Consider the following 14,793-nt stretch of genomic DNA (forward strand, 5'->3'; position numbering starts at 1 on the left):
GGCCGGCCGCGTCCCAGGTCCTCGGGTCCAGCGCGGCGAGCCGAGGGCCGGCCCCGCTGGCCCGTCCGCCGCCCTGGGTTCTGCCCTGGCCGCTGTAGAAAATGCCCTAAGTGACTCGTTTCCAAGAACGGTCGCTTAACTAGCTTGCAGGTGTGGCGGCCCCAGAAAGTGCACGGTCGCGGACGGCCCCTGAACGAACTAAACCTAGAGACATGCCACCCCGGGGGGATAAAATGTCTCCGTGAGCCCCGGCTTCCCGATATGGTGGCTGGTCACCAGCCCTTTGTCCGCTTCCCTTCCTGCTTCTCCCGCCTCAGGACGCTTGGCGGGCTGCTTCACGGGCTGATCCTGAGCCCGCGGGGCCATCGAAACCTGTTGGCCAACGAAGAGAGGGGCGGGGACAGTGGGTGCCTCGGCAGGGAAGGACGGAACGCGGGGACCCGTACACCCCACCGTGCTCGGCCGCTGAGGAGCCGGCGCGGGGCTTGCGCACGGGGGGCGCGTCGCTCGCTGTGCACGCTCTGGGGGTGCCTGCCAGGCCTGCGCGACCGCCCATAGAGCCTCGCTTCGCCGTACCTCGTGTCCCCGTGTCCCCGTGTCCATTCTTTGGCATTAGAATGCATGGCTCTCAAATTGGGGGCTCGTCCGGGATCCCTGCGACTGCGGGAACGAACCCCGATCGAGGGGGAGACGCGACCCACCCGATGGCGGGTGGCCTGCCCTGTCTGGGTGCCCCGGCCCCTTGCAGGGCCGCAGATTTGCCCGCGACGGTTATTCTGAGGACGGCGGGAGCGACGCTGGCGAAGGAGGAGCCGGCAGCACGGCCCCCGGCAGCCCCGCGCGCAGCCACGGTAGGAAGAGGACAGCCTGGGCGGTCGGGCATCTCCCGAGGTTGAGTGCGTGTGACAGACGCATCCAGATACGAGGCGAGTGCCTAAAGCGAAAATGGGATGGGGAACCGAAGAAGGGAGGAAATAAAGAAGGTCCTCGAACATTCCCTCAGATTGTTCATCAGGAGGAATGTTAAGTACAGGGAAAGAATTCCCGAACAAAGAGCAAGGAGAAATCAAACGATTAAGTACTGTCATTTTATTTGGACTAAGGAACCGATTTGTAAACCTTTAGACGTTGGCCTCAATTTGGCCCAGATAGGGACTGGGTCCGTCCGGGCCCCGACCTCTATGTTAATGATAAATCTTCATCGCCAAGGAGGGAAAAGATTATGCCCTTTGTTGGTTACCAGGAACAACTCCCATGTTCCCTCTTAAAACCCAGGGCGAAAACCCCAAGCAAGAATCTGGGGTCCCCCTGTCCTGCCTTCCTCCTCCTCATACCTCACAGATTGGGAGACCGGAGGGCCCTAGGCAGGCTGAATGCTCAGGTCGCACAGCCGTCCGCCCCGGTGAATCCATACCCTCACCTAAGGGAGGAATTAGAACAGTGCAAGAAAGACCTGGAAAGTCTTCCCTCAGGAGCTCCTGCAGAAACCTCCAAAATGTTGCTCCTTAGGGAATCCCCGTGGGGCAAGGAGAGATCGGATTTGTGACTGTCCCCCTCACGAGTACTGAAGTTAGAAATTTTAAGAGAAATGAAATTATTAGAAGACCCCCTCAGTCTGGCAGACCAACTCGACCAATTCTTAGAGCCCAGCTAGGAATGACACTCAGGTCGAGGTGATATGTATAAGAAACAACCTCCTTACAGGGTTGAGGAAATGAAAATGAGGACAGCTACGTCCCTCTGGGAGGGACGACACCCTCCCGGACAGGTGGTCCTACCCACAGAACAAACGTTCCCAAATTTGGACCCCAAATGGGACAATAATGATCCCAGAGATAAGGCCCAAATGCAAGACCTCAGAGAGTTAATAATTAAAGGAATTAAGAAATCCACCCGAGGTCCCAGAACGTTTCCACGGCCTTTGAGATTCCTTAAGAAAAAGGAAACTCCCTCTGCCTTTCCGCAGAGGCCCAGAGACCAGATGAGGAAGCACTCCGCGTTAGACCCGGAAGACCCTACAGGACACGGTCTCTTCGAAGTTAATTTTGTAACTAAAAGCTGGCCTGATATTACTAAGTTACAGAAATTACGCGGTTGGAGTGAAAAACCAATTGAGGAACTTCTCAGGCCCAAAAGGTGTTTGCAAAGGAGGAAGAGAAGCAAAAATCATAGTATCCGCAGGAAAAAGAGTAGTCAGGAAGAACCTGGATTCAAACCCCCCTCATCGGGGACAAAAGAACCCTGGATTCCAGTCGAGGGACCAAAGGGGTCCCCACAGAGAAAAGTCCCAAGCTAACAACGGGGCCTATAAACTTGGGAAGGCTGGCCATTTTTAAAGAGATTGCCCTGGATGGAAGAAGGAAGAAAAAAGGACCCCTCTCATGACTTTTGACGAGGATTGGGGGGTTCTGGGGTTCCCTTTGACAAGGTCCCACCAGGAACCCTTGATAAACTTAGGGTGAAACCTAAGGAAGAAGGGAGAACATTTCTAATTGACAGAGAAGCAGTTCGTTCCTCCCTCATTTTCCAGCCTCGGCACAGAATTACTCAAAGAAAAATTGTTAGTGCCAGGGGTTAAAGGGGAGGGATTCCCAAGTTCCTGTTTTTAACACTATGAAGATTAAATCTGAATCAGAAACCGTGGAGAGGTTATTTTTACACGGACCTGAGGCAGGAATTAATCTCCTAGGATGGGACTTAACCATAAAACCTGGCCTAGGACTGAGGATCAAGGAGGGACAAATTAGAGTGGTAATGGCCTTCCTAACAGGAAGAAGAGAGAACAACAGACCCTCTGGTATGAGCCAAAGAAGGTAATAGAGGGACGGAAAGTAACTCATAGATCAAAGTTAGCCAGGTGAGATAATCTGTAGAAGACGGTATCCCATTCCCATCGAAGGCAAAAAGGGCCTCCAGCCTGTAAACGAGGACCTCACTAGGGACAGCTTGCCGGAAACTTGTCTGTCACCACACCCAGTCAGGAAGTCGGATGGGTCCTACAGGGTAGTGCAAGACGTGCAGGCTATTGACCAAGTTCTAGCCCAGTATCCTGTGGCCCCTAATCCTTACACCCTTCTCAGTAAGATTCCTCCTGAGCATAGCTGGGTTAGTGTGGCGGACTTAAAGGATGCATTCTGGGCACGCGCCCTAGATCCTGACTGTTGAGACCTCTCTGCCTTCGAATGAGAAAATCCCACAAATGGGAGGAAGCGACGGCACCGCTGGACGGTGCGGCCACAGCATTCATCGAAGCCCCAGACTTATTCGGTCAGATCTTAGAGACAATCCTGGAAGAATTTCAACCCATAGTGGGCACTCAGTTTTTACAATATGTAGATGATTTGCTAATTTCTGGGGAAGGAAAAAATGAGGTCTCAGATGCCACAATTAGTTTATTTAACTTTCTGGGACAAAAGGGCTTACGGGTCTCCCAAAATAAACTCCAGTTTGTAGAAAAAAGAGGTTAAATCTTTAGGATACTTGATTAGTGAAGGCAGAGAATAAACCCAGAGAGAATAACTGGCATAATAAATTTAATCCCGCCAAAAAGTGAAAAGGAACTCAGAAAGTTTTCAGGACCCACGGGCTATGGCCGGGTGTGGATTGAATCCCATGCCCAGAAAGCAGAAGCCCTACACTGAAAGCTGTTAGACGGAGCGCCTGCCCCCTGCAGTGGTCTCCCGAGGAGGAACAAGCTCTGGAAGGCCTCGAGCAGGCCCTGTTCCAGCTCCGGTCCTGGCCCTTCCGTCCCCAGAGAAGCTGTTCTGTTTGTAACAGCAGACCAAGAAGTAGCCCCACTGTTACTAAAAGCCCCAACTCAAACTTAGAGGAGCAGAAAAGCAACCTGTTGCTTTTATCTCCAAGCTCCTCGACCCTGTCTCCCGGGAATGGCCGGAGAGTGTCCAAGCTGTAGCGGCCACAGCTCCATTGGTAGAAGAGGCAGAAAACTAACCTTTGGAGGAGCCCTGATAGGTAGTACTCCCTGCCAGGTTAGGGCCATACTCGGAAGGCGGGACGATGGCTCACTGACTCCCAGATTCTGAAATATGGGGCTAGCCTACGAGAGAAGGATGGCCGGGTCCTGACGACAGGTGCTTGCTTGCACCCAGCCAAGTTTCCGTGGAAAGGTGAGAGGCGTCAGATAACTGCCTACACGTCACGGATTAGCAAACTGAGGTCAGGCCAGACCTTGCGGAAGTCCCATTACGGAATGCACGTGGACTGTTTGTCGATGGGTCGTCCCGGGTGATAGAAGGGAAAAGACACATGGCTTTACGGTTGTTGATGGTGACCAAAGATCCGTATCTAAACAGGACAGGTGGCCCAACGATTGGGCTGCAGAAACTCGTGAATACTTGCCCTCGCCCAGGCTCCAAAACTCCCTGCAGACCAAGAGGGCGCCATCTGCGCTGACTCTAAACACATTTGGGAAAATCTGCTGAGATAGCCGTAGTACATGTGAGCAGCCATCAAAAAGGGAGCACCTCAGAAGCTACAAGAAATAATATGGCAGACGACGCGGCAAGAAGGGCTGCTTTAGAAAAAGACGTCAAGCTCTTAAGTCTTACCCCTGACATCCCTGAGGCAGTACCAAGGCCTTGATTTACAAAGGAAGGAAGGGAAGAGTTGAACAAACGGGGGGCCGTCCAAAACGAGAATGGACGATGGTTCCTTCCGTACAGGAGAGGAATTGCCAGCAGACCTACGATGAGAGAATTAATGACTGCATGACTCGGGAAGCCATGGGGGTCACAGGCTACGCGTGATACCCCACTGAAAATCCATAGGTGCAGAGGTATCTGCACCGTCGCTAAGCAAATGTGTAGAAGCCACGTGACTTGCCGAAGGATGAATAAAAAGGTGATTTAAAAATCAGAGCCAGGAGGGAGAGCCCCGGGGTTAAGATCATTCCAGAGCGTCTAGGCAGATGTCACTCACAGAAATGCTAAAACGGAGAGACGGAACTACCCGCTAGTAACAGCAGACCACCTGGCTGGGCGGGTCTTCCCGCTCACGGCGCCGATGGCGGGCTCCGTTATCGAGGCAGTTCTAGAACAAATTGAACCTAGATTTGGTTTAGTGGAAAATGTAGACTCAGGGGTAATGGGAGTCCTTTTACCTCTAAGGTGTCACAGGGACTAACGAGAAGCTTACAGATTCGATGGGATTTTCATACTCCCTGGCAGCCTCCTTCCTCTAGGAAAGTAGAGAGAATGAGTAGGACACTTAAAAACATCCCACCTAACTGGTGTCAGAAGCCAAGTCACCCTGCACAGAGTGTCTCAGGAGTAGGACAGCCCCTCGGAAACGTGGGCCTGCCTCCTTACGGGTTACCCCGCGTCTCCCGTACTCAGGTAGGACCGCTGACCTCCCCACCATAGAAACTAAAGACCAGTCTCTCAGGAACTGTACACGGGCCATGGCCTCCACTGTCTGCCCTCAGGCTCAAAGGACTCCTCGCTCAGCTCCCGCCTCTTGAATTCGCCGTCCATCTCTTCTGTCCTGGTGACCTGGTGCTAAGCAAGTCCTGGGAAGGAGACAAACTTCGGCCAAACTGGGAAGGTCCACACCAAGTGCGCCTTGCCACCGACACTGCCGTCCGAACTGCAGAGAACGGGCGGGCTCACGACACCCAGGTCGAGCGGCCAGGACGGGAGGACGATGAAGATCGATGGGAAGCGTGCAGGTCCCCGCGAGGATCTTTACGGGAACTTTAAGGAAAGTCTCATAGGAAACGAGGGCTGGATTTGAATTTAGGTGCTAGCATGGATGATTATAAATGGGGCAAAAGGTAGCCGAGGACCTTACCGAGGGATGCTCGGATACCCTGTCCAATTAATGATGAATATAACAAAGACCTCAACACCCCAAGCCATCCACTTCGATGCATGTCAGGTCCTCTCCTGTGGTAATTTAGAGAATCAGAGGCAACTGTCACAGGTGGATAAATACTTCTGTCCAAAACCGGACAATAGCTACCATGAGACCAGTCCCTGCCACAGCTGGGGTGATGTATGGCGGACCCGTGGAAGGGATGGACAGTAAACATGGGATGGGTCACCCCAAGATGGAGGCCTTTATAAGATAAAATACATTTATCTAAGGGCATCCCACCAAACACCTGCCAGAACCCAAAGTGTAACCCCGTACTTCTATTAACGACCCAACCACACTAGGTCAGGAACCTAGGGTGGCATCCCGAGTTTCCGGGCTGGGAGCGGATATTACAGGACGAGGTCCCGTAGGGCGATTTGCTCTCAGCCTATTTGAAAACGACACCGTAAGTACTCCCGTGCCAACCTCAGATTCCAAAGAACAACACAGTCTTCCCAGTAATGACCCCAAAAGGGTGACAACATCGAAGTAAAAGATTTGAGGCAGACTCTGGAGATTGAGACCGGAAATGGGTAGAAGGGGTTAAATTCTCTGTGCAGGCACTGAATAAAAGTGATTGCCGTGCACGTGCTGCCGGAGGCCACAGGCACAGGTGGTCCCGTTCCCTCGCGGCTGGGATACAGAGCCAACAGCAATGACCCGTGTGCTGGCTCTGTACCAAGACGGGGATGCGTGGGGCAATGGGACGCGGGAGCCTGTCACTGATCGTGCCCGCACTGCAAAGGTCGGATCCAAGAGCGACCCCTTCTCCGCGGGGACCACGAATCGCTCCTCTTGCCTCTCCAGGCAGGGGGAAGAATTCAGTAAGCCTGTAGGAGACCTGTCCGCTTGTGCCCACATCCTAAATGTCTCCGGTAAGCCAAGTCACAGTTCTTCCAACCTACGCCTCCTCCGAGCAGACGTTAAGTGACACCGTGGAAAGAGGAACCTGCGTAATCTGGTGCCATCCGACTGGACTGGAACTCGAGCTTCGGGCCAGGCAGCAATTCCATTCTCCTTGGCATCCCATCACTCAGCTAAGAATAACAGCGCCCACCGAAAGCGAAGGGCCCTAGAAGGGTCGTTTGACTCTACGTATAGACTCGATAGGAGGCCGGAGGGGAGTCCCGGTGAGTTCGAGGCTACGAAGCCAACAGCCCCAGGATTTGGATCGGCACTCTCCTGGCGGTCTGCCATTACCAGGAATGTGGACTGGGTCATTGATATTTACGATAATCAACAAAGGTTCATTAATTATACCAGGGATGCCCTCCAAGGTAGCTAGCCAATTAGATGCTACTAGGCGCATGGTTTGGGAAAAACGAATCGCATTAGATACAATTCTGGAAGAAAAAGGGGGAAATTATGTCATGCTAGGCAGGATATGTTGTACCTTTATTTCCAACAACACTGAGATGAGACCCTTGCTAAGGCATTACAGGGGCTTACGACATTGGCAAGCAAACTGGCAGGTACACAGTCGCCGATTGGTTAGAGGGATAGTTTGGAAAATGGAAAGGGATGATGACGTCAGTCCTAACCTCCCTTATAACTGTAGCTGGAATTTTAACAGCAGTACGGTGCTGCATTATTCCTTGTGTCAGAGGCCCGAGGCAGAGGCTCATAGAAGCCACAATTAATAAATGAATGCCCATGACGTACACCCCAAATAACCTCAGACTATGATGAAGAAAGCCAACAAATACTACGACGATTTGAAAAGAACCAAAAATACCAGAACAATGAAAATGGAATCAGGAACTCAAAAAATCGAGGAGGGAATTTGTAAGAAAATGACCTAAGTGATTCTTTTCCAAGAATAGTCACTTAACTAGCTTACAGGTGTGGCAGCCTCAGAAAGTGCACGGTCCCCAACGGGCCGTGAACAAACTAAACCTAGAAACATGTCACCCTTGAATAAAATGTCTACGTGAGCCTTGACTTCTCAAGATGACGGCTGGTCACCAGCCCTTTGTCCTCTACTTCCTGGTTCTCCCTCCTCAGGACATTTGGCGGGCCTTGTTCACAGGCTTATCCTCAGCCTGACCTATCAAAACCTAAGTCAGTCAATAAAGAGAGGGGCGGGGACAATGGATGCTTCATTAGGGAATAACGCAACTTGGGAAGATGTACACCCCATAGAGCTCAGCCAGTGAGGAACCGGGGGAGGGGCTTGAGCACCAGGGAATAAATTGCCGTAAGCGCTCTGGGGGTGCCTGTCCATCAGACGCCGTGTCGCGCGAGACTGTTGTTAAAGCCTCGCTTGGCCGAACCTCGTGTCCCCGTGTCCCCATGTCCATTCTTTGGCACTGGACGGGTGAATGCATGTCTCACACCTGCCCCCCACCACCCCGCACCAGTCCCGCGCTGGGGCCTCCAGCATTCCCGCCAGTGCCAGCGGAGCCCGCGGATCCGGCCGGTTGAGCTAAGCGCCTGCTTCTGGCCTGGGAGCGCGAGACCCGCGGCGTGACCTTTGAGCCCCACCGTCCCTTTCCCTAATCTGAGGTCCCGTTCGCACCGGTCGCGGGCGGATTGACGAGGTCACGCAGGGAGAGCAGGCTGGGGGTAATGTGGGGACCCGAGGCGCCTGGGGCCAGCGGAACCCGTTCTTCCCCCGCAAGTCATCCCCTCCAGCCTGCACCCCCCAGCCCATTGGCTCCTTCCCCGGGACTCGCCGCGCTGCTTCCCACCCCCACCCCCCAGCCTCTGCTTCTCTCGCGCCCTCTGCCTGGAAGCTGGTTCCGTGCTCGCCCATCCGCCGGTCCGCCTTGTTCACTGATGTAATCCCAGGGTACCACATGGCGAGGGGCCCGCGGTGCACACTCAGCGCACATCTGTTCTCAGAGGTGCACGAGTGTGGCACTCTGATCCCAGCAGGCTCCCCGGGGTTCCCAGGCTGGTTGAATGGCACGTCTCCCCCAGGAGGCGTCCCCAGCACTCAGCCTTCACCTTCTGGAAGAAGTAGCCTGCCTGCGGAGGTTTTCCTGAACCAAAACTGCCAGGCGCGGGCCGGAGGTGGGCCTGGCGTCCCCATCCCACGTGTGAGGAGGTGGCGCCGGTTAGTGCAGAGCATGCTGGACATGCCATGAAGTGCCTGTGTGGGCCCTGGACGCTGATGCAGTCAATCTCAGCCCGCAGAAACCGGAAACGCGCCTCTGCGGCCGCAAACCGTGAAGCCGCGCCCTCCCTGGCCACGCCCCTCCCCCCAAGGTCAGGCCTGAGCCAGGTGGACGGACGGGCACTCAGAGCCAGTCAAGACTGGCATCTTAACACCCAGAGTGTAGGAGTATGCGCGTCCTAGTGCTAGGAGCTGACGTTGGTCCGGAGCTCCCGAGGGCGCTGTCCGAAAGCCATGGAGGGCAGGGAGGGAGGCCCCGCAGAGCCGGCACGCGAGAACCGAGCTGGTTCCTGACGGTGCTGCAGGGTCCCAGCTGGCCCGAGACAGGGCCAAACAGGAGGCAGTGACCGATGGATGGACGCGAGTGCCTGTCTGAAGGACTTCGAAGGACATGGGCTGGGCGGGGGGAGGGAAGCCGCCTCCCCTCTCTGTGTTGCGGGAGACCCCAGGGGTGAAGAAAGGTAGATACTGCTCACCTGCCCTTGGGATGACTCACCCCTGACCCAGCCCGGAGAAGCGAAAACCACGGTCTCCACAGAGGGGCAGGGGCTTCTGAGTACCATCTGTGACGCTCTCTGCAGCCCAGACTGGGTGGAGTTTTAGAGAAATTCATTTTTCAACACTCTATACCCTTCTTGGGTTTTCCGGTTATCCAAAGAACATGTGCTGGTAGTAGCCATTTCAAGTTTATAAAAATAAATGTAAACAAACAAGTAAAAAAAAGGCATCCCACCAGCTTTCCACCATACCCTAACGCCAAAGGAGTGGCCATCTTCCCGCCCTGCATCTCCGGGCGGCAGCCCCATGCGCAGACTCACGACACAGCCTGTTTGTTTCAATATCATGGACTCTTTGTCTTTTTCTTTCTCTGTTTTTTTTTGGGGGGGGGTCCTGTTTTCCTCTTTTCCGTGCTCCACAAATCGTGCATAATCTTCCGTAACCTCTCCGCATTTACACGAGCCACAATACTAGATGCAGGGCAGGATGTCCCAGCAGCAGGAGCGCCTCAGGGAGGGAGAGAATTGGGTTAGAAGTGAGGCTAAGGGAAGTTAGGAAATCCAGTTAGAGGGTCGGGTTAGAGACGGGCTTAGAGAATCGGAATTGGCTTAGGGATTGGGTTAGGAGCCAGGTTGGGGGGGCCGGGTACCAAAGGAAGACTTGGCAGGGCTCTGAGCTGTACTTCGGCCGCGCTCGGGTGCACGGCGGGTGGAGTCGGATTTGATAAGGTTGGTTTCTGCCCGAAAGAGTGGCGAAAGGAGGGAGGGACAGTGCCGGAAAGCTGGTGCAGGACGGCGACTGTAGGACCTGACTAGGAAGTGTAAACCGGAAAGAGAGGAAGGGAGGAGGGTGCAGAGGCAGCTCAGGACAGTGGAAGGTGGCGGGACCCCTGGCCTAGGGGACTGCTGGACCCGAATGGGCTTTGGAGTCGGGTACCAGAGCAGGCAAGCTGGTAAGAGGGGGATGCTCATGAGGGGGCGGGGGCTGGCTGGTACTTATTGGCCTCGGTAAGGGCTAAGGCGTGAGCCCAGAAGAAGAGCCTGAGGTGAAGCCAGAAGGCAAAGTCCTCAGGAGAGAGGGGCCAGGATGCCTTTGAACCGTGTGGGTAGATGTGCCTTCCTGCAGCGGGAAGCAGCCTTAACCAGGCACACGCTGGAGGAGGATCAGGTGCAGCCTGCAGCCTCCGGTAGCCCCGTTGGAACAATCGAGGTAGTGGCCTGGGCTGGGATATGGGAGGGACGTGCATTTGGGCCCTGGGAACCCAAGAATGGTGTCTGCGGAAATGAGGTTGAGCTTACTGGATCCCTACAGCAACACCTAGTCTCGCCTTCGTAACAGAACCCTGGGGTTACTGGAAAATGCAGTTTGCCAGCCTCCCTTGAAGCCAGAACTTGGGACTTCAGGGGAAAGGTTTTTAAATTAAAGGTGGCCTCTTGACCCTTTGGCTTCCTTCTGTCCGCCAAGCACTGTGGACAATGGAATAGAAGGAAGCGGGCCTGGACGGCCACACTCGGGCTTGTTTGACATGACTGAGAAAACCCTTCTCAGCCATTGCTGTTTGAATGAATTTCTGCATATGAAGCTGAACTTGAGCACAGTAGATTCAAGGTCACGTCCCAAGAGGCTGGATTGCTTGGTCAAATGTATATTTTTGTAAACCTTTATAATGAAAAGTTTTTCCTTCACTGTATTAAAGTGGAGTGACAGGTCCAAGTCCTCCGCGTTTCGTCGAAGTATTTTTCCATTATGCACACGCCCAGGCAGTCCCACGCCAACCACAGCAGAAGGCTGCCAGCTCTGTGAAGCTTCCTCCTGGCCCCTCCGACATCACTCCTTCTCAGAGATCGCCTCTGCTCTGGCTTCTATGGCCAAAAATCGCATTTGCCTCGTTTTCCACTATATAAATGGAATCAAATAGTGTACACTTTTTAAAAAAATGTGGCTACCGTATCCTAACATTATGCCTGTCAAACTCATCAATGTTGGTCATTGCTGTGCAACATCCCACTATGTGTTTGTCAGTGCTCTGGTCGGTTGAATTTCCGGCAATTGCTGTTAACATTCCTGCACGTGGCTTTTGTTGCCTTTGTAGGAGGAGAATTGCCCATCAGTGGTCACGTTCAACGCCAGCAGATACTGACAAATGCTTTTCCAGAGTGCTTCTACCAGCCTGCCCCATCAGCAGCAGAGCAGCGGGATGCAGGGCCCCCAGCTCCCCATCAATCCTTGGTTTTGTGGTCGATGTGATTGTGATCATTCTGGAAGGTGTGGGGTGTGTCGTGGTTCATTTGGCATCCCTTTCCTGACTAAGAATTTCGAGGCGCTTTTTCATATGCTCTTGACCATTTGTTTGGATCTCCTCTTTTGTGAAGTGTCCATCGGGCCATCTGCCTTTTTCTTTGTATATTCTAGATATGGGTCCTTAGATATATGTATTGCAAGCATTTTCTCCCATTCGGTGGATTGCCTTTTCAACTCTTATGGTGTCTTCCGGTGAATTTTCTTAATTTTAATGATTTAATCTCTATTATGATGAGTGCTTTTTATGACTGAAGAAATCTTTGCTACCCAAGGTCATGAAGACATTCTCTTAGGTTTTATTCTGTAAACGTAACTGTTCTTTCACGTTTAGGCTTATGATCGTCTGGAACTAGAGTTCGTTTTGTATATTGTGTCAAGGGTGACTTTTACCCTATGAGTACAAAATAGATCCAGCATCATTTATTGAAAAGAACATCTTTCTCCTGCTTTAGCAGGCAGAATAATAGCCCCCAAAGATGTCCCATGTCCTATCCTAATTCAGGAACTTATGAATATGTTACTTCACATGGAAAAAGGCATTTTGCTTCTGCAACACATTCTCACAAACGTAGTGGCTTAAAACAACTCAAACTTATCATTGGATCACAGTGGCACTTTTGTGTTAAATCAAGTGGCCATGTACGTGTGGAACTCTGGTCTGCTGCTCCGTCTTTCTCTTTAGACTTGAGCTGATAGCAAGCGGTTCTGATTGTTGTAGCTGTATAACCTGTCTCGATGTAGGGTGCTGCCAAACACTGACTGCTTTTTCCTCTGGCCACGTTTTCTCTTTTCTTTGTGTGCCCAGTGGCTTTTTATTACATGTTGGTTATGTCGCAGACGACAGGCTCTGGGGTCCCTGCATTCTGTTCTCCTCCTCTGGAAATGACAGTGTGCCCTCTCCAAGGTCACTTTGCTGAAGACCGTGTGGTCCTGCCTTCCTCCCCTTTGAACCGAGCTTTGAGGGGAGCCAGCCTCCACGTTAAGAGGAAACCCGAGCAGCCTCTGGAGTGGCCCTCGCGGGGAAGAACTGAAGCTCCTGCCAGCGACCAGCACCACAGGCGCAGACAGGCCGTTGGCCCACCACAGGCCCTGACAAGCCTTCAGGTGATGGCAGCCTCCTGTCTGCCACTCCGCAGGATGCCTCGAGCCAGGTTGTCCCGTTCAGCCATTCTCGAATTCTTGACCAACGAGACTGCATGTGATCATGTTTACTGTTGGTTTGAACCACAAAATTCTGGGGTAACATGATATGCAGCAACAGATAACGGAAACTGGATGTGTCTAGAGAATGTTTTTTGCTCTAGGATGGGGCTGCAGTTCCCAGGGGATGGATCCCGCATCTCAGCCGTGTGCCTAGGATGTTCAGGGGGCCAGAGCTGCCATGGCAGGTGTCCTTTGGCAAATCTGGGTGTCTCACCCTAAGCATGTGTAGCCCACTCCTTGGCCAGGGACAGTGGGGCAATCTTAGACTCCCTTCTACACACTTTTCCAGTGCCCTCCCCACAGATGCCAGCCGAGTCCCTGTACCCTAGGCTCACTGGCACAGCATGCCGTGGTTGGACTGCATCTCTCTGTGCCATGGTAGGACACTGCCCGCACATAGAGACGGGGTGGTCAAGGCGGACCTCGTAAACGACCCCTCACTGGGGATCACAGTCCTGCACCTCTTGTTTCCTGCCACCTGAAGACAGCTGCCTCATCAGTTTCATCTGTAACCAATTTCGTCTGAAACCAGTTTAGTCTGTAAAGGCCGCCTCCAACCCAAAGGGGGGGCCTGCTCCAGGCTTGTTACAGCTCACAGCAAAAGCCTGGGCTTTGCTTTTTAAGAGACCCTTCTACACCTGTGGGAAAACTGGTGCGCTCTGATCAAGTCTGAAATTTCATTAAGGGTAATGGGCGCAATGGCAGTACCTCAGTTTGACAAAGCTGCCATGGAAACGTAACGTGTTGACTCTAGGGGAAACAGGTGTGTGGGGGACTCCATACTGGCATTGCATCTTTTCTGTATATGTAAAATTATTGCAATAAAAATAATGAAATGGATCCTTCTGGCTGGGAGCGAGGAGGAGAAGGAAGGAGAGGGCAGGTTCCGTGTCCCGAGTGGCTGCCTGTTGGGCTGGCTCTGAGTGGCCGCTCCTGCTGTCTGTGATCAGTCCCTAACTCAGATGGCCAAGCGGTCCAAAGCGCTCCCCAAGCTGTTACCAGTGCTTACATCACGGGCTCAGGAGAGACTTTTATTTTCTCCTTTCTGCTGTTCTGGGTTTTAATTTCCTGCAATTTTCATAATTAGAAAAAGAAGTGTTACTTTAGTATAAAATAATGTTTCTTTAGCTAAAGCCTGAGCGCGTGGCTGCGGGCCCTCCCTGGGTGGCCGTCCACCTGGGGCAGTCGCTGCGGAGGATGGAGATGCAGGGACCGCAGGAGGTGTGGGAGCGACATAACGGAGGTCGCCCGTCTTCTCGCCATTGCCCTCCATTCTCGGGCATCGCTTCCTTCCCTTAGAGGGACCCAGGAATTCCCCAAACCGAAGAGCCAGGCCGCGCCCTCCCCACCCCGGGCGTGGAGTCGGGAGGCAGGAAGGTGAACCGCGGGAGCCGGCAGCCGGGCGAGGCCGCTGGGCGGGGCTTTGAGGCGCGTGGCCAATGCGATGGGTGGGACTGTGTAGGGCGGGGCTCGGGGGCGGGGCCAGGAAGGCGGGAGGCCTGCGGCGGGCTGGCGGCGCAGGTCTCTAACCCCGCGGCTCCGGCGGCCAGGCGGGGCCTGCACATCCTCCCCTAGAACGTGCGAGCTTGGCTGCCGCAGCCGCGCTGGCCCCGTTCGGCTCCCAACGCCCCCGGGCGTCCTCTGCGCGTTCTGGAGCGAGCGCAGCCCGGCAGGTGCGAGCACCAGCCCCGGGGAGGCGGGCTCTGACCTGACGCAGCCATGCCTTCCCTGCAGCCGCTCCCGGAAGGGTACTGCGTTATCATTGACACATTTTACTCACAGAGGCCTCACACCTGCCC

At 53.7% G+C, this 14,793-nt stretch overlaps 1 protein-coding gene across 1 annotated transcript in view; it reads right to left on the reverse strand.

The window, feature by feature from the left end:
* The window catches only part of LETM1 (leucine zipper and EF-hand containing transmembrane protein 1), a 52,080-nt gene extending 43,226 nt beyond the window's left edge, over positions 1-8,854 (reverse strand). The window contains exon 1 of the mRNA XM_011374690.2: positions 8,824-8,854. The gene's annotated coding sequence lies outside the window, so the exon portion shown is untranslated. The remainder of the gene's footprint in view (positions 1-8,823) is intronic.
* Positions 8,855-14,793: the final 5,939 nt, after the last annotated feature.

This window comes from Pteropus vampyrus, unplaced genomic scaffold (assembly GCF_000151845.1).
Source record: "Pteropus vampyrus isolate Shadow unplaced genomic scaffold, Pvam_2.0 Scaffold253, whole genome shotgun sequence".
Classification (NCBI taxonomy): Eukaryota; Metazoa; Chordata; class Mammalia; order Chiroptera; family Pteropodidae; genus Pteropus; species Pteropus vampyrus.